Source organism: Suncus etruscus, chromosome 5, assembly GCF_024139225.1.
Source record: "Suncus etruscus isolate mSunEtr1 chromosome 5, mSunEtr1.pri.cur, whole genome shotgun sequence".
NCBI classification, from domain to species: Eukaryota; Metazoa; Chordata; class Mammalia; order Eulipotyphla; family Soricidae; genus Suncus; species Suncus etruscus.
Window position 1 is genome coordinate 136,761,403 of NC_064852.1, and position 24,978 is coordinate 136,786,380.

Here is a 24,978-nt window from a genome sequence, read left to right on the forward strand (position 1 = left end):
CACAGGGAGCCGGCTTTTGCAAAGCTTTGCCGGTTTTCATGCTCTGTAGTCCCTCCCTGAAAATGGCGTCTGGGTGAGCGAGGTTTCTGGAGCCTCTTTTTGCCCCACTCACAAAAATTTCACGCAAGAGGACAGTAGACAGACATAGACAGGTCACACTCACAGTTTTTCACAGTTGGGCCCCACTGGGCCGGTGTACTTTCGCGGATTTTCTCCACCTGGTGTCACACACAGGGAGCTGGCTTTTGCAAAGCTTTGCCGGTTTTCATGCTCTGTAGTCCCTCCCTGAAAATGGCGTCTGTGCGAGCGAGGTTTCTGGAGCCTCTTTTTGCCCCACTCGCAAGTGTTTCACGCAAGAGGACAGTAGACAGACATAGACAGGTCACACTCACAGTTTTTCACAGTTGGGCCCCACTGGGCAGGCGTACTTTCGTGGATTTTCCCCACCTGATGTCACACACAGGGAGCTGGCTTTTGCAAAGCTTTGCCGGTTTTCATGCTCTGTAGTCCCTCCCTGAAAATGGCGTCTGGGTGAGTGAGGTTTCTGGAGCCTCTTTTTGCCCCACTCACAAGAGTTTCACGCAAGAGGACAGTAGACAGACATAGACAGGTCACACTCATAGTTTTTCACAGTTGGGCCCCACTGGGCCGGTGTACTTTCGCGGATTTTCCCCACCTGGTGTCACACACAGGGAGCCGGCTTTTGCAAAGCTTTGCCTGTTTTCATGCTCTGTAGTCCCTCCCTGAAAATGGCGTCTCAGAATTTTCTAAGTATATTATCATGTCATCTGCAAATCGTGAGAGATTAACTTCTTTCTTTCCTATCTGGCTGTCCTTGATATATATTTCTCACCTCTTTGCTTTGACAAGTATTTCCAATACTATTTTAAATAGGAGTATTGTGATGGACATCCTTGCCTTGTGCCACACTTTAGGGGAAAGGCTTTTAGTTTCTCCCTGTTTAATATAATGCTTGCCACAGCTTGTATTAAATGGCCTTGATTATATTGAGAAAACTTCCTTCCATTCCCATCTTGTTGAGAGTTTTGATCATGAATGTATGTTGAACTTTATCAACTGCTTTACTTTGTCTATTGATATGATCCTGTGGTTTTTAATATTGCTTTTCTTAATGTGGTCTATTATGTTGATTGACTTGCATTTGCTGAGCCATCCTTGCATCTCTGAGATGAATTCTACTTGGTCATGATGTACAACTTTCTTGTTAAGAAGGAGGATGCTATTTTCTAGAATTTTGTTGAGTATCTTTGCATCTGTGTTTATAAGGAATATTGGTCTTTAGTTCTCTTTATTTGTGGCTTCTGTCTGCTTTTGGTATCAGGGTGATGTTAGCTTCATAAAAACTATTTTGGAGTGTTTTGGTTTCTTCAATTTCCTGGAAGAGTCTGAAAAGTATAGGCAGTTGGTCCTCTTAGAAGATTTGAAAGAATTCTTTAGTATATCAGTCTGGGCCTGGGTTTTTGTTTTAGGAAGATTTTGATTACCATTTTAATTTTCTCAACAGTTATGGGTCTGTTCAGATATGCTGGGTGATACTGGTTCAATCTTCGATCCAAGAATCTGTCCATTTCTTCTAGGTTCTCATATTTTGTGGCATAGGGTATCTCAAAGTAGTCTCTGATTGCCTTTTGAATTTCTGTATTATCTGTAACCCACCCGTTTCATTTCTGATTCAATTTATTAACTTTCTCTCCTTTATTTAGGGTGAGTTTTGCTAGTGGTTTATTTATCTTGTTTATTTTTTCAAAGAAAAAACTTTTGCATTCATTGATCTTTCAAGTTGTTTTTTATTTTTTTATTCATTGATTTCTTCTTTAAGCTTTATTATTTTCTTCTGTTTTTCTATTTTGGGGTTAATTTTGTTGATCACTTTGCAGCTTATAAAATTATGTGCCATTAAGTTTTTTATGTAAGCCTCTTCTTTCTTCCTTATAAATACTTGCAAAGCTACAAAATTTCCTCTTAGTACTATTTTAGCGTTGTCTCACAGATTCTAATAATTTGTGTCTTTGTTCTCATTTATTCCCAGGAATCTTTTGATTCCTCTTTGATTTCATCTCTGACCCATGGTTGTTCAATAGTAAGCTGTTTAATTTTCAAGTGTTAAAATTTTCCTTTGTGTCTGCTTGTTATTTACTTTTATTTTCAGTGCATTATGATCTCAGAAGGTAGTATGTACAATTTCTATCATCTTTATTTTATGTAGATATGTTTTATGGGCTAGCATATGGTCTTTTTTGAAGAATGATCTATGTATATTGGACAAGAATGTGTATCCAGTTTTCTGGTGAGTGGAGAGTCTTATGTATATCTACTAGGTCAATTCCTTCTATTGCTTCATCCAGTGATAGTATATTATTGTTATGTTTTAGCCTGGTTGAAACACTGGCTGAAACACCACTATAAAATGGTGACAAGGCAGTTTTGAAGTCCCCACTATTATTGTGTTGTTATTGATATCTTTCTTCAAGTTTGTCAGCAGTTGCTTTAAATATTTTTATGGTCCAACAACAACAACAACAACAAAAAGCTCTAGCCTAGCTTTTGGTCTACGATCTGTTCAACAAACAAGATCTCCAATTCCAGAGGTCTGACTGAGACAATTGCAACTGAACGGGTCTTCAGGAAACAAAACGAAAGACTCTATCCCAGGCTCCACCCTAAGAGCAACATAATGACTAAGACCACCAACTATATAAGATGGATTAAAATGACACCGAATAAGTAGAACTGCTAGAACCACAAAGAAAGATATAACATAAGCTCCATTTCTTGAGCTGTATAGACACCAAGATCTCTAGGTACAGAGGTCTGATTTTACCATACATGACGAAGCAAAAGTCCTCCATACACCACAAAAGCACCGAGGGGAGAGTAAATGATCATGCAAGGAGTCTATAGTTAATCCCATGACAGTATAGTTCAGGGGTGGAGAAACCCTGTATCTTCTAGGCCAGGGGTCTCAAACTCAATTTACCTGGGGGCTGCAGGAGGCAAAGTCGGGGTGAGGCAGGGCCACATAAGGAATTTCACCAAAAAACGTCTTCAAACGTCATTATTAACAGTTTTAATTATTTCTTCTGAACATGAATAGAACATTGAGTGAAGATCATGAACAGTTCTTCTGAACATGGCATCTTTTGCCTGTTCCTTGCTGCCAGAGACTTGGCAGTACTTCTTCTCACAAATCTGAACCACATTTGGCTTTAGAGAGGAAGCAGTTGAGACCCTCAGTATGGCTTGAAGATGATCATTAAGTCTAACCTGTACTTTGACTTATTGAAGTTCAATGTGGAGAATAACTTTTCACACTAATATGTGCTCCCAAAAAGGCACATGGTGTGCTTGAACATTCGGGAAAGCTCAGGGAAGCTGGGGGGCGATTCTCTCAAAAATTGCCCATGCATGTCTGCTTTTCCACTAATCTCCCTGAATTTGGCTTTGAGATCAGAGTTGCATAGCAGATCAAAGAGCTCCATTTGAAGCACAGGAGGGGCATCTTGCAAAGCAAAGGAAAGAAGTCCACAAAAATTTGGAAAGTGGCTCTGTGCTTTTTGAAGTCTGCAAATCTGTGATCAAATTTCTTCTCTAGCTTAAAAATAGCATCAACATATTTCTCACCACTGAATGGTATGCCTGCATCTACAAGTTCCTTGCATGCTGGGAAATGACAAAGATTTGTCTGAGAGAGCTGGGATTTCCATAACACAAGTTTTGTGGAGAATGCTCTCACGTTGTCATAGGCAGCACTGATAAGCTGCTCCGGGCCTTGTAACATCTTGTTTAGTACTTTCAGCTTATGTGTGATGTCAACAAGAAAAGCTAAGTCCATGAGCCAATTGTGATCACTCAACTCAGAAACAGCATTCCCATCCTTCTCCATGAAGGCTTTCACTTCTTCTCTCAACTCAAAAAATCTTTTCAGGACATTTCCCCTGCTGAGCCAACCTACCTGGGTGAAATAGAGCACATCTCCATTTTCTGACTCCATTTCCTCTAAAAAAGCACAGAACCTCCTGTGCTTTAAGCCCCTGGATCTGATTTGGTTGATGCATTTCACAACAACAAACATCACATTGTCACACGGCAGGCATTTACTGCAAAGGGTCTGCTGATGGATAATGCAGTGAAGAGCAATGGCCTTCTTTACACCCTCCTCTTCAAATGTTTTTTGAACAAGTGCCAACAGTCCATTTTTGCTCTCTGTCATCGATGGCGCTCCATCAGTTATTATTCCAACAAACCTCTTCCATGGCAAACCTGCATTCTCAATGCCATCACAATGATGCTGAAATATCTCATTAGTGGTGGTCTGGCCATGCATTGAAATTATTGTGAGCAGCTACTCTGTTAACAGCTCCTCTATCAATTCAAACTTGCAATAAACACCACGGACATAAATTGTGAGCTGCGCAGTGTCTGTTATATCTGTGCCCTCATCAAGAGCAACTGAGTATGCATCAAAACATTTGGCTTTCTCACACAGTTGATAATAAATGTCACTTGACACGTCAAATATGTGCTCTGCCACAGTGTTGGCAGAAAGGCTGCTTTTGCTAATCTGACCTTTCTTTTCCAGACAGATAATACTTGCAGCCTGTAACATGCATTTTTTAACAAACTCTCTGTGAATGGTTTTCCTGCCTTAGCAATCATCTCACTTACCATGTAACTAGCTTCAACTGATGCAACATTCTCTTTGGTTGCTTTCTTGAAGAAATCTTGTTGCCTCATTAGACATGCTTTAGGACTGGCAACCTGCTTGGCTCTGTCATTTCCTTGATATTTTGCACATTCCTCAGCATGTTTAGTTGAATAATGGCGTTTCAAGTTGTATTCCTTGTGCACTGCAATTTTCTCTGAGCAAATAAGACATGTGGGAATGCCAGTGTGCTCAACAAAGAAATACTGTGTCTCCCACTTTTCGTGAAATTGTCTGTGTTCGTCATCAATCTTTCTCTTCACTGCAGGCTTTGATGAAGTCATGATGAAGGTATGACAAATCTAATTCTGTAATAAACTTCACTTCCTTCTCTCCCTTAGGCCTCCGATAATGTAAGGGACAGCAGGCAGGAGCAGCAGAAATGATGTCTGTGCTAGGTGCAAAGTATTAGTGATTATTTGCTTACCGAATATTCACAATAAAAAATAGCATTACTAAGAAAAAAAAATCGCAAAAATTGCATTAAACATTTGCATACCCTGAACGGAACTGCTTGGGGTATGTGAATGTTTAATGTGATTTTTTTCTTACTAATGCAATTTTTATTGCGATTATTTGGTAAGCGAATAATTGCTAATACTGTGATATTTGAAGGCCGGCCATGGGCCGCAAACAGAGGGCCACAAATGGCCCACGGGCCGTGAGTTTGAGACCCCTGTCCTAGGCCAAGGGAATTCCCTCTATAATATCCCCAATAGTTACTGTGCCTATGCAGGGGGAAAATAGGGGGGAAAAAGCACAAAATAATCATTTTATCTACATATGTATTTATTTATTGATTTATTTTTTTGACTACTCTATTTTGGTGTAGATATTGAAGTTGATGTCTCCAATTTTATTTTATTTTGTTTTCTCTTTCTCTTTCTTTTTGCACTCTGGCATGGTTTGATTTCAGGACCGAGACTATTGTGTGATGCTTGTCTTTATTGCTGTAGTGCTCTCTGGATAGTTAATTTGATATTTCTTTCTGTATTGTTGTGGTGTTTCAATTACCTTTTTCATGTTCTCTCTCAAACTGAGGTTGAAAGCCTCTAGAAAGACTCCGCCCATTTTTAGCTTATTTGATTTTTCTTACCCCATTCTATTGCTTTTTCTTTCTTTCAAACAAAACCACATAACTCGAACTATCTAGCTCCTTCTCTCAGATAGAGGAGGAAATAAGGGAGGGTACCAGGACCAAACAGATATATGATCACTAATAGTAAGCTAGACAAAGAGGGGACCACTTACTCTAGCAGCCCAGGGGGATATGGGTTGCAGGAAGGGAATGGGGATGGGGGGGGAGGACAAATTTGGTGATGATTCAATGTTAATATGTACCTAAAATACTACTGTGAAAGATATGTAAGCCAATATGATCGAAATAAAAATTAAAAAAAATTTTATGGTTCCTCATTGGGTGGATATATGTTTAGGAGTGTGATTTCTTTTCATTGTACATATCCCTTGATTATTAAGAAATGTCCATTTCTGTCTTTTTCAAATTTTTAAGTCTAAAGTCTGTGTCATCTGAAATTAGTATGGCCACTGCAGATTTATTAAGAGAGTTCTTTGCTTGAATTAATTTCCTCCAACATTTGAGTTCGAGTCTGTGTATATTCTGACTATTCAGATGTGTTTCTTGTAGGCAGCAAAATGTTGGATTCAACTTTTTTGATCCATTTTGTACTCTGTGTCTCTTAACTGGTGTATTTATTGCATTGTTGTTGAGAGACATGATTGTCATAGTATTTAGTTTCATCTTTTAGAAAGAGTTTGATGTGTCTTGTGGTCTGTTTTATTTCAAAGTAGATCTTTCAATTCATCATTTAAGTGTGGTTTTGAGTCTATAATGTTTCCAAGCAATTGTGTATCTAAGCTGTGTATCCTTCCTTCAGACCTGAATGCAAATCTGGCTGGGTGAAGTACACTTGGTAATGCTTTAACTTCATTTAGTTTTGTCACAATATCCCAACAATACCTTTGGGCCTTGAGAATTTCTTGTGACAAGTCTATGGTAAATCGTAGGGATGCTCATTTTTATGTAATATCCTTTTAGGTCTTGCGGCTTTCAGTATTCCATTCCTACTTATGGGGTTCAGCATTGTGATTAGGATGTGTCTTGCGGTTTGGCTGGTACTTTTTGGGCATGTAGGATTTGGTTGCATTCACTCTTGTTTTTAGTGAGTCTCTTTCAATTTATACTATTTTTGGGGGGTGTGTGTTTCTATTTATTTCTGTCTTTACTTTTTATAATTTTTTGTTTATTTAAGCACCATGATTACAAGTGTATTTGTAGTTGGGTTTCAGTCATAAACAGAATACCCCCCCGTTTACCAGTGCAACATTCCTACCATCAGTGACTCCGTCCTCCCCCGTTCCTGCCTGCATCATGACAGGCATTCTACTTCTCTCATTCTTTAACACTGTCATGCTAGTTGTCAGTGCAGTCATTTCCCAAACAGCATTCGCCACCCTTTGTGGTGAGCTTCAAATAGTGAGCCAGTCCTTTTGGCCCTCCCAGCTCTTAACTTTATTATCTCTGGACCTTATTACAGCAATGTCTTTAATTTTTCTTAAAATCCATAGATGAGTGATACTATTCTGTGTCTATCTCTCTCCCTCTGACTTATTTCACTCAGCATAATAAATTCCATGAACATCCTTGTATAGGAAAATTTCATGACTTCATCTTTCCTGATGGCTGCATAATATTCCACTGAGTATATGTACCACCGTTTTTTTTGTTTTTGTTTTTGTTTTTTAGCCATGCATGCATGCACTCTAGCTCTGGGAGTTTATCTGCAATGATGTCCTTTATTACTGATACTTAGTGGGGGTTTTCTTCCTGTGTCTCCGGGCCTCCAAAAATTTTTATTTTGTTTCTGTTGAGATTATAAAAGACTTCTATTATCTGTTTATATTATTTGAGGATGATTTCCATTGTCTGAACATTTTCAGGCTCTTTTATATCCTCTTCTGTTGTATAGAGTTATTATACATCTCATTTTCCAGCTCATTGATCTATCTTCGACCACTGTTACTCTGTTGGATAGGCTTTCCAGTGAGGTTTTTATCTCACCTGCCATGTTTTCAGCCCTGTTACTTCAGTTTGAGGTTTTCTTATTTCTACTCTCAGATTCTCTTGAGTCTTATTGTGGCATGCTCAGTTCATTCCATGCTTTCTTTGAGTTCTATGAATGTCCCCCATATTTCTTCTCTAAAGTCCTTATCTGAGAGGCTAAATAGGTGGCTGGTACTTTTCAGGTTGTTAGAGCTATCATCTTTGTTCTCTAAGCATGGTGGGGTCCTGTGTTTCTTCCCCATTGTTAAAAGTGTAGAGTCATGTTTTCTATGCTCCATGTTAGCATTCCTTCACTAAGAGAAGCATGTGGCCATGGAGCAGCTGAACTCCACTGGCTCTTTGTCTTTCACTCGGATTCCTTCATTCACTTGGGTGCTTCCACCATCGCAACTGGGTCCCAAAGCCTCTGGCTCTGCTACCCATTGCCGTGGTGTCTCTGACACAGGTTCCACAGCTCTCACTATAAGCTTTATAAAGGCTTACAACTTTCACTCTCATTTTTCTGATCTCTAGCTCAGCTTTATTGTCTCATCCATGCAGCTCAATTATAAGAACTACAGCATCAAACATAATTTAGGGTGACACTGGTGATATGAGAGTGAATAGCCTTCATTAATTCACCAAGCTTGTTCTTTAGTGGGAAGGGTACCCAAGTCTCTGCCTGGGCCACATCTACTCATCTGAGTGAGGCTCCCATACACAGTTCTTTCCATTTTTACCTGATGTTTGAATTCATGTAACCTACTTTTATATGCCTTGATGTCAGAATATTGTATGTTAAAAAAAGAAAAATTCAGTTTAGTTAGAGAAATAACTACATTTTGAACTGTCCTAATAATGAGAATGTATGAGGGAAATGGAAAGCCTGTTTAGAGTACAGGCGGGGGTCGGGTGGGGAGGAGGGAGATTTGGGGCATTGGTGATGGGAATGTTGCACTGGTGATGGGTGGTGTTCTTTACATGACTGAAACCCAAACACAATCATGTATGTAATCAAGGTGTTTAAATGAAATATAAAAAAAAGTTATATATTTTTAAATGGACCAAAGTAATGTACTCTGAGTAATATTTGACATTGCAATTTGGAGGAACTTAATAAAGCCTGAATTTATATGTTAGTGAAAATGCAGTGAATATTTATAACATTATAAAGTATAAGGCATTGCATATGGTCTCTTTGCCTGTTTTATAAAAGTTCTTTCTTTTACATCTATATGTTGGCCTCAAATACTGTTGATGGGGACAACAATCATGTAACTGCTTGGGAAAACAAGTTTATAGTTCTTCAAAAAATTAAACATAGAATTACTCATGACCTAGAATTTCCACTTTTAGGTATTAAAAAAAAGAAAAATTCAACTTAAAAGATATTTTATGAGTTATTTATTTTTCATTATTAATTATTACCAATATTTTTATAGAAAATATAGTATGCAAGTGCTTTTACCTAAACCATTATTATTTTCATTTGACATGTTGGGAAATGACATTAAATAAAATATACCTCCTGGGGGAGGTAATGTCAACTTGGATCTTCCAACTGCAGAAATCGCCAATGCTTTTATGAAAATTATTTGTATGAAGGTAGAAACAGTTTTATAGAGCAATGTGAAATCCTGAATAACCATTCATATGATGCTTCCTTTTAATATATAATATGCATTTGGGAACTCCTAATGATACCTATGACACTTAGGCATATGGTCACCTTTAAGAGTTATAATCTTGTCTTGCTAGGTTAAGAACTAAATTTCTCATTTCTGTTGTTTTCACATGTTTTAGAATTATTCTAACTACTTATTAGAATAATCAATATATTATTTATTATATATGATCTATTATACTAATTAGTTATTAGAAGAATTGTGACTTTCTGTGATCTTGAGGATTTTATATGATCTTATTACAATTCATGAACTTGCTTTCTTCTTAATATAAAGCAAGTTGGCTAAAAGTATCAATATAATATATAAAATGTAATATAGTATACCATGTAAATGTTATTTGATATTATTACTTCATTCAGACTGTATGAAAAATAGAGATGCATTTATAAGAGTTTGAAATTAGAGCTTTTATTTTCATCATTCCAATTTTCATTGTATCAATCACTCCACAGATTTTGGTGTTTGGATTCAAGAGATCAGAGAGGACATGCAGTGAGCAATTCATTTATTTGACTAATAATCAACAACATATAAATTAGAATGTAAAATCCATGCTTAAAAATTGGTGAATGAGTGAGTTGAATTCACAAAAATATTAAGAAAGAGAGAGAAAAAGCAAATTAACATAGGTTGTTTGATGCTAATCAGTTGGCAACATGTTATGAGAAATGAACATGAGTCTAGAGATCCTGAGGCAGCAATTGCATATCCTGCATAGATATAACACAATTAGCATGTTATTTTCAGGTGTTTCCTCCCATGGGTTCATTCCATGAGTGTTGACTCACCAGTGTCTCACATGAAAAGTTGTTTCTTTAGAAATTAAAATAACTCTACAGACATTTTTTGCCAAGATATGTGGTTTAATTTCAACTGATGTAAACAGATGTAAACAGAGCAGATCCTCAAATAACATTTGTTAAACTCTATTCCTTATGATATCGATGATAATAAACATTTCCAGTATATATTGAGTTAAAGATAGCAGGGATTGAAAAATTGCCTTTGCTAGGTTTTTACATTTAAAGTTACACTTTCCCAGAACCAAGAACTTTCCTTCCTAAAAACTTAGGGAACATTCTGATTGTTTCCTCTATAGCTAGGTCTTAGTTGTTTTATTTTTCCAGGAAAAACAATCAACTACTGATAGAAACTTTACTCAACACAAACAACTGTCTGTAAATAATGTAAGCAATGTAAATAACCTTCTCTACAATTTTTGGGGAGGAAAATGGTTTTATAGAGAATTCATAAAATTGGCATGAAATAAATATTTAGATTAATCATCATCAATGTTCACCCATTCATTGAAACTTTTTGTGTAGGTGACTGAAAGATTTGATGTAAATAGCTATAGAAATCACAACACAGAAACTTTCATGCATGATTAGCAGTCCTTGATGTTTTAAACAAATATGTGAAAAGCTGCAATTTGCTTCTGGTTACTTTAAAGTCAAATTGATAAACTTTATGGAACAAAGGAGGAATTCATTTAATACAATTCAGGAGCTTGGGGCATTTTAATTAACAGCTGCAATACCACTTTTGCTCCACTGCATTATTTGTTTGTAAATTGAAAGCTCCCCCCCCCTTTTTTTTTAGCAGTCTTGGAAGCTAGTTTTCAGTTCCTGGCACACTTACTCTTTAATAAATGGCAGTAAATGGTAGTTTATGACTCCACCCTGTCACTGACTTTAGAATTTTACAAAGAAGTGTGTAGGGCAGGTATTAAGAGTATAATATAAAAGTATTGAATGGAAGAGGAATACAGGGTGATGATAATAGGCTAAAAATCATGATTATTACAAATAATTTTAGTTTTCTAAAATTATTTTAATAAAATTTCTTCAGAGAGTCTCTGAAGGATTTGTTTATGGCAGGTGAAATACCAGTCAATTGCAGAGATTCTATGTTGGTAGGACTGTTTTAAAGTTTTGTTGCCTCCCACAAATCTTTGCAGAATATGAGAGTTTACATCGGGGAGAAACAATTCCTAGAAACATGTTCAAGTGACAGGTTTTTATGATCCAGACATTCCAGAATTTCATAAGATTTACAAGACTCCAGTAAAATGTGGTAGAAAAACTCACAAACTCCAGTGGCTTGAAATGAAACATTGTCATAAAGTATAAATCAACCTGCTTTGATTAAAACACCAGTCACGGAGAAGTAAACCAATGTGTTATAACAGATCCAGTTAAAACTGTGCTTTTCCAGCATCTATGACCACTCTATGCCATTTTCTTCTTATCATTAAAGACAAATAAGTAACTAATCATTTATTTATACTGTGATGACCCTGAGGCTACTTGTCTTTATTAGGTTTACTATTAAGGAATATTGCTTTTGTGAAATAGGAAGTAGACTAAAAGATCTACACCTCACCACTGCATATATACACACATTATGAACTTCCATTAGGATGGGAAGTAGTGTGCTCACCTTACTCTAGTTTAGGGAAGACTCACTTACATTCAATCTAAACCTATTTTGATTCAGACCACAGGCATTTTTTTAAGTTGAATAAATTTCTGTGCAATTTATTAAGTGCTGTCAATTGGGAAACAGGCGCAAGGGTTATGATTTGTTTTGGTTCATCTTGGTCAAAGTTTTATAAGATTTCCTTGAGTGAGTGTGTGTAATGATTGTAAATGTGTGAGTGTAAGTTGTTATTTAGATCTTTCTATATATTTTTTTACTTTGTTTATTCATTTATTGATTGATTAGTTTTGGGCCACACCCAGTGGCATTCAGGGGTTACTTTTGGCTCTGCACTCAGAAATCACTCCTGGAAGGCTGAGGGACCATATGGGATGCTGGGAATCGATCTAGGTCTCTCCAGATTGGCCGCATGCAACATAAATGCCCTAGTGCTCTGCTATCTCTCTGGCCCCAGGTTCATTCTATATTGTTGAGTTGGGTTTTATTTTTTTAATTTCTCTTTCAATGGAATGAGTTGTCATGGATGACAGAGGCTAGCAAGAGTTTAGTAGGTTGAGAAGGAAGCTTGACAAGTACATTTAAGGGTTGTCAGTCTCTTGGAATTTGTCCCACACTAATAAAAATTTCAGGAATTGATGAAGCACCAGAATGCCAGTTATTTAAAGAGTGAGATACAGTATTCTCATAAGCAGATTTCTCTTGAACATTAGCCATGCAACTCCTTTACAGTATCATGACACCTGTCAAATCAGATCAATCATTCTGAGGTTGCCTCTCAGCACAGAATCTGAGCACAGAAATACGGATGGGCAACATTACAACTCTTAAACTTTAACGTGTCTTAGAACCACTAAGAGGGCTTCGTGAGACCTCCTTTCCAAGGTTCCTGTCCTAGAAGATTGGAATTGGAACCTAAGAATTTGCTGTCTAACAAATTCCCAGGAGGAGATGCTCATGTTAATGCTAACTATAGTGAAAGCATCATACCCCAATCCTGGGAGATTGGGAAACCAGATTATTTCCGACAAAGGAAATAATCCACACAGATTGAGATGCAACAGGTTCAGGAATTTCCACCACAAGCTGTCTGCAAATAGACAAAAGGGTACCAACAAGCAGACAGGTTAGCTGTGGGAGTGAAACCAGAAGTCTCTCTGACCCGAGGTCTTTATTGGAAAAAGTCGGACCACCCCCATGGGTGGAGAACAGGTAGGGATAGGGGCCAATCTAGAGGTTCTTCTCACCCAGGTGGGACAAGCACATGCACAGAAGAAATATCCTGATTAGAATAAGAATCAGTTACTACAACAATGATTGTCTTGTACCAGTAATGAGTTGTGCAAGTTGTGTTACAAGCTATGTTACAAGTTTTATATATATATATATATTTTAACTTTCTTGTAGGATAAAATTTACAAATGGCTAGGACACTCACTCACTAAGTAGAATTAATTTTCACATCAGACAATACCTGTTATCTACCAGCAACATTTTATTTTAAACTAATTTTAACTTTATATGTAGGCAATAATATAACATTTATGATATTGATGTACATAATTATTATACCCTTGCCTCAACAAAGTGTACAAGACTGCCCCTCTGTCACCTGCAGTCTGCCTCTTTATTCCATCTCACAAAATATAGATTTATATACCTTGCTCCCATATATAGCAGAATTGTTGTTGTCATATGTTCAGACAATCACAACTTAATTTCATCAAAATAAAATGCCAATTATACTTTCTGAGTACTTCCTTTAGGTTTATATTTTGGTTGATAATTGGATAGGTAGAGATTTGGAAACCTACATTTTTCTCTTTAGTCAGCTTATCATTCATTACAATGAGGCTATTTTACTTTTTGTTATTTTGCGGGGGCATATCTTCACTCCTGGCTCAGAAATTACTCTTGATAGGCTTGGGAACCAAATAGGATGCCAGGGATTAAATTCAGATCTGCTGCATGCAAGGCTAATACCCTATCTGCCATTTCTCATGTAAACTCTTAATTTTTGCTATATGCATGTCCTTCCCTTGGTATGTCTGTCATATTTCTTTGGAAAAACTTCATAAAACTTAAATTCAGCTTTTTCTCTTTTGTTTGTTTGTTTGTTTGTTTGAGGGTCATATCTAGCTCTGTTCAGGGGTCACTCATGTTTCTGCACTCAGAAATCACTCCTGGTAGACTCAGAGAATGGTTATTATGGGATGCTAGAGATTAAGCCTAGATGGGCCTACTACAAGGCAAAAGCCCTACCCTTTGTCTTATAGTTCCAGCTCCCTAAGGCTATTTTTCTGATAGGCAAAGTCTTTCTCCATATTTCTTCAACTTGCTACAATTTGAAAATGCAGTGCTTTCCTTCATCTTGTTTCTTAGAACATCAAGTGCAGTATACTCCTTTTAGTTTCTTGTGTGTATTTCTGATAAATACTGATATTTCACATTTATTTGAAGTTTTATACATGTCAAAAGTTACTCTAAACTACCTCCATGCATAGCTTATCTAATGGTCATACAAACATATGAAGAATTCACTTTTATTATCTTTCAATTAAAACAAAGCCCAAGAGAGGTGAAGCGGTTGACCTCAGTTCACGATAGTAATAGTAATGAATGAGTTATCTAGAATTTGAATCCTCCAGGTGAAATACCTATTTGTATATTTATTGTTGTTGATCTCCCCAATTTGGGTGGGGGAGAGAGAAGCTGATCCCTCAGACATGTTTCTGGATAAGGGTATGATTTCTATTATTGCTTCACAGATTGGTTCTATATAAAGGAAGCAGGGCAAGTAACTGATAGTGGGATATACTCAGTTCACCAACCTTCATCAGGGGTGTGATACTACAGCTTCATGAAAACTTTCTTACAGGTTAGTACTTATCGAAGGAATCCCTATTCTGCTCTTCTAAGAAGAAGAAATATGGAAAACATTTTGGGTTTCTGTTTTCCTTTTCTCTGCAAAAGCTATTACTGTGGATCCTCATTGGAGTTCAGATATTTCTGTTACTATTTGGTCATAATAAAGATAAGTTCAAGATAGTTAAGTAGAAATTATTATAGTCAGGTAGAAATTATTATCGACTCATAACATGACTTATTATAATGTTTTATGATAATGTCAAATATCTTAGGTTGTAGTCTCTTAAAAGAAAGCCTGATTTAGGTACAAGCTGTATATATTCTTCTGCAAAACCCATAAGGAAGAAAGGAAATTCCAGTAGGACAAGAGAAGGAGCTGAACAAAGAAAGATGTGGCCTTCAGAACTAGTCAGTATGATCAACAGGGCAAGGCCCCCAGAGAAACTACGAGAGGTTCCTGAGATAAGGCATACACTAGGCTGCTGAGGGAGAGGGAGAAGGAATTAAAGGGGATGTGAAGGGTGGGCTAAGTGAACCCAAGTAGCTGAAGACAACTCTGCTAAAGGGAGAAAGTTACCCATGAAATATTGAACTATCAACATTCATAGCATTTGGGCATGTTTACAACAGAAACTTTAGGTGACTTGGATGTAGTGCCACACTCTGTTTCAACTTCATCTCTCATAGCAATATTTTTAATTTCTTCCATTTGACTTATTCTTTACTTGGAGGAAAAGAGGAGTTATTATCATTCTAAAACCCTAACAGTAGGCAACTAAGCTTTATTCTGCATTAAAACCAGCTTGAGGCAACTTATTTATAGAAAATCACACATTTATTTAATATTTTCATTCTAGCACTGTAGGACTGAGTTTGTTTAGGGGAGAAAATGAAAATAATAATATATTTGCTTTAGTTATTTTGTATTTATAATAAATGATTAGTACGACTCCTTATGTATAGAAAATAAAAGAAGTAAAAGTAAACATATACCATGGTAAGTTGGGCTGGTGTAATAATTGCTCCAATTATGAGGCTTTTAGACAATGTTGAAAAACATTCAAGATTTCTAGCAGGACAGAAATTGGTTGAAATAAAGATTCTGTTTTCCAAGATGTCCAGTTTTGGTAAATTGTATTATTTCTGCAATTTATTCTCTTCACTTAAACATTTCTTGGGAGATTTGAAAAGATGTATCTGGAGCTTCTTTTCCAGTATCTGGCACAAAGTAGGTACAAACAACGCAAAAAATTTTGTTTAATACTTATTTGCAATATTGCTATAGAGTTGATGAACAAGCACTTATTACAGAGCATGAATACGACACAGTCATATTCATATTGGCCCTAAGAGCTGTAAAGTTATTGGGATAGACACATAAGTAAATAGTTTTGGCATTAAATGGGAAAAGAGATGTAACATTGGAAGATTTGATGAGAAAATAACTGCCTGGGAGACACCAAACAGTCAAGGGAAAAAATTTGAATGGTATTTTACAGGACAGAAACAATATATTTACCAAAAACTTGAGGAAACTAGATAAGGCATTGATGTATGAAAAGTTAAATGATATTTAAACACCATGTGAAGGTTCACCAACAAGTATATGTATGATAAGCATTATTTCAAAACTCATATTTTGGTCAAGATGATGTTCATAAATTAATATACCCTTGCTATAAATCAATACACATACTTACTTCATTTTTTCCTATAAATTGTGAACTGAATGATTATGACACTCAATTCCTATAATCTCTGTAGCTCTCAACAAATCAATAATTAAAGAAGATGGAAATTACCATGATCAATTAATAGGGGTACATTGGGTATGGCAGAGACAAAAACTGATACATATATCTTAAGAATGTACATGCATTGAGGGGGTAAGAGATAATAGAGTGGGTAAGGCACTTTTCTTATACCTGGCATACTTAAATTTTATCTCCAGCACTCCAGATGATCTCTTGAACTGATCACAATTGATCCCTGAGCACAGAGCCAGGAGTAATCTCTGAGCATCATTAAGTGTGGTCCCAAAGTAAACAAGCGAACATTTTATTAATTGAAAGCTAGATTAAATTCATTGAAGATATTTACATCAACAGAATGTAAACATTTTTCCAAAGTTAATAATTTCAGATAAATTAAATAACAATTTCTACTTTGGAATAGTATAATTTGAGAAGATTATGACTTTAAGATCTTTTAATTATTAAGGATAATTAAGTATATATTGAGAACTTACCAGTAAATATGTGCATTAGAAAATCATGCAAGCTTCTTTATGTGCATTCTTTTTTTTTTTTTCTTGTATTCTGGGTCACACGATGGTGTATTCAGTTCTTATTCCTGGACATGAATAATGAACAAAGTTTCAGTCATAGTATCATTTACTTTTATTAGTGATTAATTTAGAGGTGGACATGAACTAAGTCTTTACCAGTGTGATTTTGAACATATATCTGTTGGGGGTTGGGGACACTAGATAAGGTTTTCTCCTCTTGGTAAAAATAAAAATCTGCACAAAGGCAAGTCTATTTTACCTAATTAGAATTTTGGTAATTTTTGTATAAAAACATCATTCTGGAATCCTTTGTAATCACCTTGGAGTGGGTGATGTGGCAGACAAGACAAGCAAAGAGAAATCAACTCAGTTTCTGAACTGAGTGACAAAATCAACCCTAAAATGAAATATTTCCTATTGTAAAAATAAATCATAATTGTTTAAGTCAATTACCTGCAAGGCATACAGTTACCCACGGCTAAAAGCATCTCAGTGAATTATGCATCCCCGTTTTGTACCTCCCTGAAGTATAGGAAAGACAAATCACTTATTCAGAATCTTGTGGATATTGAGCAGGGAAGAGGAATAAGGTCTTTTGGAATTCAGAATACCAGTTCTATGTCAAGTAAAAAGGCAAGTTAATTTTAGAAACTATTTTTTCTTTTCTTCATATATTTGACACTATATATTGATTTTTGTACCCCCCCACCCAAGAAATTTTTCAGCAACTGCTTTTGAGCAAATACCAGTTACACAGTAGATAAAAATACATGAATCTTTCATTAATCAATTTTACTGCATGACAGGTAATAGTTCCCATTTATTTAGAGTTAAATACAGGCTTTGTACAAAGTGCTTTCCAAGCATTATTTTATTCTTACAACTTATGAGGTAGGTTATTTAACATAATGTAAATAAATTTTATAGACGTTAAACAACATGCCCAGTGAAAGGTTGAATCTGGATAAAAATTCACTTTACTCATGTTTAAAACCTCTGTTCCATATTCTGCAGATTTCAATGATACTAGTATCATACTAGTATAACAAATTCATTTTTGACAGTCCAAAGAAAATTAGATATTTTCCAGCTTAATTTTTACTTTTATAAGATAATTGCATTGCCAATAGGACATCTTGCAAGAACATACTTTAAATTTGCCAATAAAATAAAGGAATAATGTGATGCCCAGCTGTTTGACAATAAATTATGATATTTAGGTTGAAAGAGATGAATAAAACCATTATAACAACCATTTTCTTTCCAGACTGGCATCACTCAAAAAAAAGTTATTAGTATTTGTATAGAAACTTTCACTGATCTTGCTATGGCTTACTTTGGCACATCTTGTTAGGAATATTTTATATTATGGATTGTTGAAAAAGATCTAGCTCTTCTGTGCACGCACAAGCTTTGGTATAACAATTTAAATTGATGTCTTCCTGACTTGGATATTATTTATACTTACTTAGTTTGCTCATTAGAAAAATAGAAAAGAGGAGCTCTGTTGCTATAAGGTCAAAAGTTAGGATTAAAGAGACACTAGCAAAAGAAATTTTTTTAAAAGACAGAGATGTCTAGTCCAAAGTCTAAAGAGATATCCAGTGGTTTGATTAGTTGCTATGTTGAATGCAAGATCTTTGTAGTTGATGACATGGTAGACCAATGGCAGCAGGTAATTTGCTCTTTGGTGAGCAAGGTAAACATTATATGATAGACTATGCTATTTTAACACTATACTGTAAGTGTACTTCATCACAGACTGGATGTGTGATAGCTACCTTGAAGAGAGGGCTATAGTCATATCAATACATTTGAAAGGTGTTCTGTCTTCTTGGTAAATATGTGCACAATAAATAAGTTTATTTGACTTTCTTTTTCTACTTACATATTTTTTAAAATTCTTATGAGCTATTTCTCACTCTTTTAAATTTAGCAATTATTCACTAAACAGTTGCTTCGTATAGAAGTACCCAAACCTGGGGCTGGAGAGATAGCATGGAGGTAAGGCATTTGCCTTTCATGCAGGAGGTCATCGGTTCGAATCCCAGCGCCCCATATGGTCCCCTGTGCCTGCCAGGAGCAATTTCTGAGCCTGGAGCCAGAAATAACCCCTGAGCACTGCCGGGTGTGACCCAAAAAACCACAAAAAAAAAAAAAAAAAAAAAAAAGAAGTACCCAAACCTGCTGCAACTCCCCAATGCAAAATTGCTTTTTGTTTTATTTTATGGTTTTTAGATAAGGTCTCTATCAAAGGACTAGTTTTCTGGGGAGGTGTAGGAGGATCCACTCCAACTGACACTAGTCAATGACTATAATTGGCTCTGAGATAGGCTTGACCACTGATGGTGCTTGGGAGATTATAGGTGGAGTGAGGGAAAAGGGGACATATTTTCGTGTTTTTTTTTTGAGGGGGAGTCACACCTGGCAGCACTCATGGGCTACTCCATGCTCAGAAATCGCTCCTGGCAGACCCAGGGGACTACATGGGATGCCGGGATTCAAACCAATGACCTTCTGCATGAAAGGCAAACGCCCTACCTCCATGCTATCTCTCCGGCCCCATGGGGACATATTTTCACAATTAAATTTTCAGATACATAACTGAAGTTAATGAGCAGAAGTGTTTGGGTAAGGAGATTCAGAACAGAAGCAATATAAAGATAATGGTAGAGAGTCTTTGATAGAGTGGTAATGGTGGATGTACAGTACATTTTTTATAACAAAAGTATAAGCACTAGTATCTTGTAACCATGTTTTCTTAGTTATGAATTAAAACATATACAGTCACTTCATTGACTCTATACCATCAAACCATCTTTATCCTTTAGCAAGGGAAACAGAATTATATGTAGGAGCAAATCAGTAAAACATTAATCTCTATCCTGTCATATAGCCTGTGGCCACATTGAGACATATTCTAAGCTGGCTAGTTTACTTGCTATCAATATTGAATGTGCATAACAATTTCCCTAGGAATGTCTTATAGTTTATTAGGCTTCATTCCCCAAGAGTTTAGATTTATATGGAGTCTGAGAATTAACTATTAAAATTTCCTAGGAAAATGGTCATTTTGGAGAATCATGCAAGGACAAATATAAGAACTAGACTGTCAGCTTAGGGATGTTCAACACACACAAAAAACTTCACTTGGGTACAGCAGTGGTGATAGTTTTTAATTCAGACTCTGTCTCCTATTTCTCTGTGAGAAAATATTTGCCTTTTACCCTATTGAGCCTCTCTTATATCAAATGATTCAGTACCAATGTCTGTCAGGAACTGGGGACTTGGTGTCAACTCCAAGTCTATTATATTTGGCTCTATATTTTTCTACTCACTTATGATAAGATGACAAGCAAAGGGACAGGTAATAGAAGTAGTGAATACAACAAAAGAAATATGTCTGCTTTGCAAGGCATCTCTGGTGTGATATAATTGATCTAAAAATAAAGTAATTGAGTCCCTGGCACTATCTAAACTCGTCATCCTTGACCTTCTAATCCCAACTCAAATGGTCTTTTCATTCACTTTTTCATTATCTTTTGTTCTTGACTATGTTTCTCAAATGTGTCATGTCTCTTTCAGATTTTGTGGCCTGATTCTATACCACTTTGAGGCTATCTCCTGTGTTTAATATTCATTCATGTTCTCCGGTTGAAAATGAACAAAATATTTAAATGATAGTAATAATCCTATATTTGTAGAGTATATGCTTTTTATGTATTATGTCATTTCATCGCCACAGACATCCTATTCTTATTTCAAGTTTTGACAAGAGGAACAAAAGAACTTAGAGTTATACAGGGAAAAAGTGGTAGAGCAGATAGTTTCACTCCTGAATCTATGCTTTGGCATAGTGCAGTACATTGCTCTATTCCATCCCTACCACACTCTCCATTTCTTATAAAGTGTCAAAGAAATATCTAAAAGAACCTCCTCTCTTTTAATGTACTTGACAATGTATGAGAAGTGGGACTTAAGTTCTCAGTAATTCCTCTTTGAAAAAATCCTTAGTAAACATTAAATTTAAGAACTTATTTTCCCCTCAAAACAAGCATTTTTAAAGCCATGCCATTCCTTGCTATCTCTCCTAACTAATGAGATCATCCCATTGATTCTGGGGGCCTAGTTCTGTTTTATCAGTGGCGCCTTTGTTGCACAATTTCCACTTTTGTTCTTGAAGATACAATAAAAGATTTATGCATGATGGGCTGTGATGTGGTTTGCATCTAAGAGAAAAACAATTCCTCCCCCCAAAAATACCATATCCCCAAATGATTTCATAATTGCAAACAGTGTTGACGAGCTCTTTGGCTGAAATAAGTTTATAACATATTTGCTGTGTTTTTGTGTAGATATGTTTTGATGTGCTTGCTAAGGAAAAATAATTAAAACCCCTCTGTCATTTCTAATTGAGAAGAAAGAAACATAACCCATTAGTTGATGTCTACCATAATAAGATTTTTTTTTCTCCCTCATTTCATTCCAGATTTGTTTCAAGGATTAACTTGAATTAAATAGTTTCAGGTCTGAACATCAGCCATGTTTCTCATTATTGGAGATCAAAATGGCTTAATTCCCTTTGTGTGTTGGTGCCACTAAAACACAGGGGAATCTTAAACCGACAAAATTCTGATAGAAGCACCACATTTCCCTTGACAATCTGCTCAGTGGAGCTTGTGTTTGTTTGTTTTTTTTTCCCTTGCTTTCGCTGCTGGAATTATGGTTTGTATGGACAAGCTTTAAAGTTCTGGTGTCATGCACAGACTTAGCAAGGTTTTCAGTGAATCTAGTCACTTTTATATCTTGAAATATGTTGTTTTGAACTTTTTGATTTCCTTAAATTATCTACTTTTTTATCTTTAAATTGAATATAGTCAGTTAAGACCAGAGTGACAGTACAGCAGATAAGATGCTGGCCTTGCATGCACTAGATCTGAGTTTCAGCCCTGAAGCCATATTCCACTAGGAGCATTCACAGAGTGAATTTACTCATTATTGAAATTAAAATGTGACTTAAATAGAGTTAAATGCGTAAGGTCTTATTCTACTACATACTACATAACATGGGTCAACTTGAAAGCTTTGCTCATCTGTAAAGTGGGTTCAGTGATTTTATGTAGAAAAGTATGGAGCAGAAAATACATTGTTTGTATGTAAAAGAAGGCATAAGTATCCAATTAGCTCTATTTTATGTGATTCAACTGTGTTTAAAGATAATAGGTCTCAGATGCATTGGTAGTGTTAAAAAAAAAGGACAGAACTAAATATCCAAGCCAAAGGCAACAACAGTGGAATCAGGAGATGCAAACTTTAACAATTTAAACTTAAAATGGGCCTGTTATACTGGCAGGCTGGGGTAAGAGGGATGGTATGGAATGTACTTGGGGAACATTGGTGGAGGGAGGTGAACACTAGTGTAATTGACCTTGATTCATTTCATGTCTAAAACCCAACCAAGAAGGACTTTGTAAATCATAATGGTTACCAAAAAGGCAATAGGTTGATTTAAAAGTTTTCTGAGTTTCTTTGAGGCTTTAGCATTTTCTGTTATCAGGTTGACTCAGTCTTAACAATTAGATGCTAAGGGAGAATTATTGGGGCTTAAGGGGGAATATACACTTTTAGATTGCTCAAGATCTGAACCCTTTGGGAAATAAAAACCAAAAAGCAAAGCAACTGGAGACTCACTATTAATCTATGATTGATGAAACTTGAAGTAGAAGACTGGGGGTGATATGATTAGAAACACTCACAGATAACCTGATGTATATTTATACCTGGCCTGGGGTCTGAAAGTTATTGTTCACTCCTGACAACTTTCTCTCAAAACAAGATAGCAATAGTTTTATGGCTTATCACAACCTCAGCAGTCATAAATGATAGAGGTTGGAATGAGAGGAAGGGTAGAAATGAGCCACAAACATACCAGTGATTGTTCTCCAGGTGCAAGGAACCTATCAGGGATGGGAACAAATACTCATCTGATAGAATTTTCTACCTTCATAGCTGAAAATCAAGAAAGAAGTGACCCAAGCTTCACTATATGAAAATACAGTTTCTAGAGATACATTTAGATGAAAGTATTTTACTGTATTTGTAGGTTAAACTGGCTCCTAGAGTCAATTCAGTCTTTTAAATCCACAATTCTTATAATTTAGTGATCTACTTACAATGGTGGGCATAAAAATCTTCTTCAACTGTATATTATTCCTTTTGACCCCCAACTACTTGAGATCTAATATTCCAACAATGAGCATTAAATGAAGTGCTTCTACACTTTCATATTAAAGTATCTGATGAGATATATATTAGCGACTATCCCCACAAAGGATAATAAAGTTACACATAAATAAAAGTTCAATTTTAATATAGTCTAGCTTTAAGAAGAGGTAAATTGCTTTATTACAATATTTGGCATTCTTGCCCTTGCCCAGCTGTTTAACAAATGTGCATGTATGGTCACCAGTGAAACCAGACTAGAAGGTGTAGATAACTGAGTGTGAGCCATAATTACTACTGCAAAAACAACGCAAAGCACATTTTCTACTGACAAGATGCGGAGATGGCAATGCAGACATGCTGAGGTATGTTTTCAAGTTGTGCTTTGCAGGAGGTCTTTGCCACTCACAGGTTCAAAGCCTTAGATTCCTGATTAATGCATGAAGAGGAGAATCCCACACACCAAATCCTTTCTTTCTGTCTATCATGTGGAAGTCCTTCTCAAATTCAGCAGTCTTGTCTTTATGCTGAGAATCTTTTACCACGCTGCATATAGCATTTACAGAATTGCTTTTTTTTTTTTTTTTTACTTTTTAAACCTGCTCTGAACTTCTTACTAGGTTATCAACCTGTTTGAAGTAAATTGAGGCTCTCTTCCACATAGGTATATAGAAGAAGCACCTAGGCTATTGTTTAATATATAGGAGGAAAACATGTTGAATTGAATTGAATAATGGTCTGTTTCCATGATAGGTGAGCATCACTGGGCTTAGGTTCCACAATTGTTCAGATAACACTGCCTGTATTGTGCAACTAAGCTTTATTTCTAGCTACAAGTTACAGAATACTGTTTTCAAGGACCTCCAAGACTCTGAGAAATGAACCTTACTAGTCGTCTAGTTTGGGATAACACCATTTTCAGTATACAGGATAACTATACTTGGGGACTCTTAATAATAGAAAGAGCCTCATTACTCTCTCTTCTTAACACTTTACTATGATAAACTCTGAGACTTTCAAATAATCAAATTGTAACAAATTTCCCAGGCTTTAAAATAGTATCAAAATAGGGATTCATACACAAAATTGAAAAGCATGAAACAAACTCAATAATCTAGACTTACATTTTTAATTCAGTACTTAAAAATTTGTATTAAGGGGCCAAAGAGATAATATAGAGGGTAAGATGCTTGCTTTGTATGCAGCCAATCCAGGTTCATTTGTAGGCACCACATATGTTCTCCTAGCCCCACCATGTGCTTATAATTCCTGAGCAAAGAACTAGGAGTAATCCCTGAGCATAGCTGGAATTCTCCAAAATCCCTGGAAATTTTTTTTGCGACGGGGGAGGAGGATTGGGCCACACTTGATGACATTCAGGGGTTACTCCTGGCTATATGCTCAGAAATCGCTTCTGGCTAGGGAGACCATATGGGATGCTGGAAATCGAACCAGGTCCGTCCTGAATTTGCCACGTGCAAGGCAAATCAATGCCCTACTGCTAGCAGAGCTAGCGCTCTGGACCCAACCTCTGGAATTTTTTTTTAAATCTAGATTCATACAAACGAAACCTAAATTTATATCAAAAATCCATATTTTTAAACAAAAAAGATCAACATTCTAAATATACTTTCCATTCTCTTGACTTTCCTTTTGACTTCATATGTCACTTTTTAAAACTGTCTCA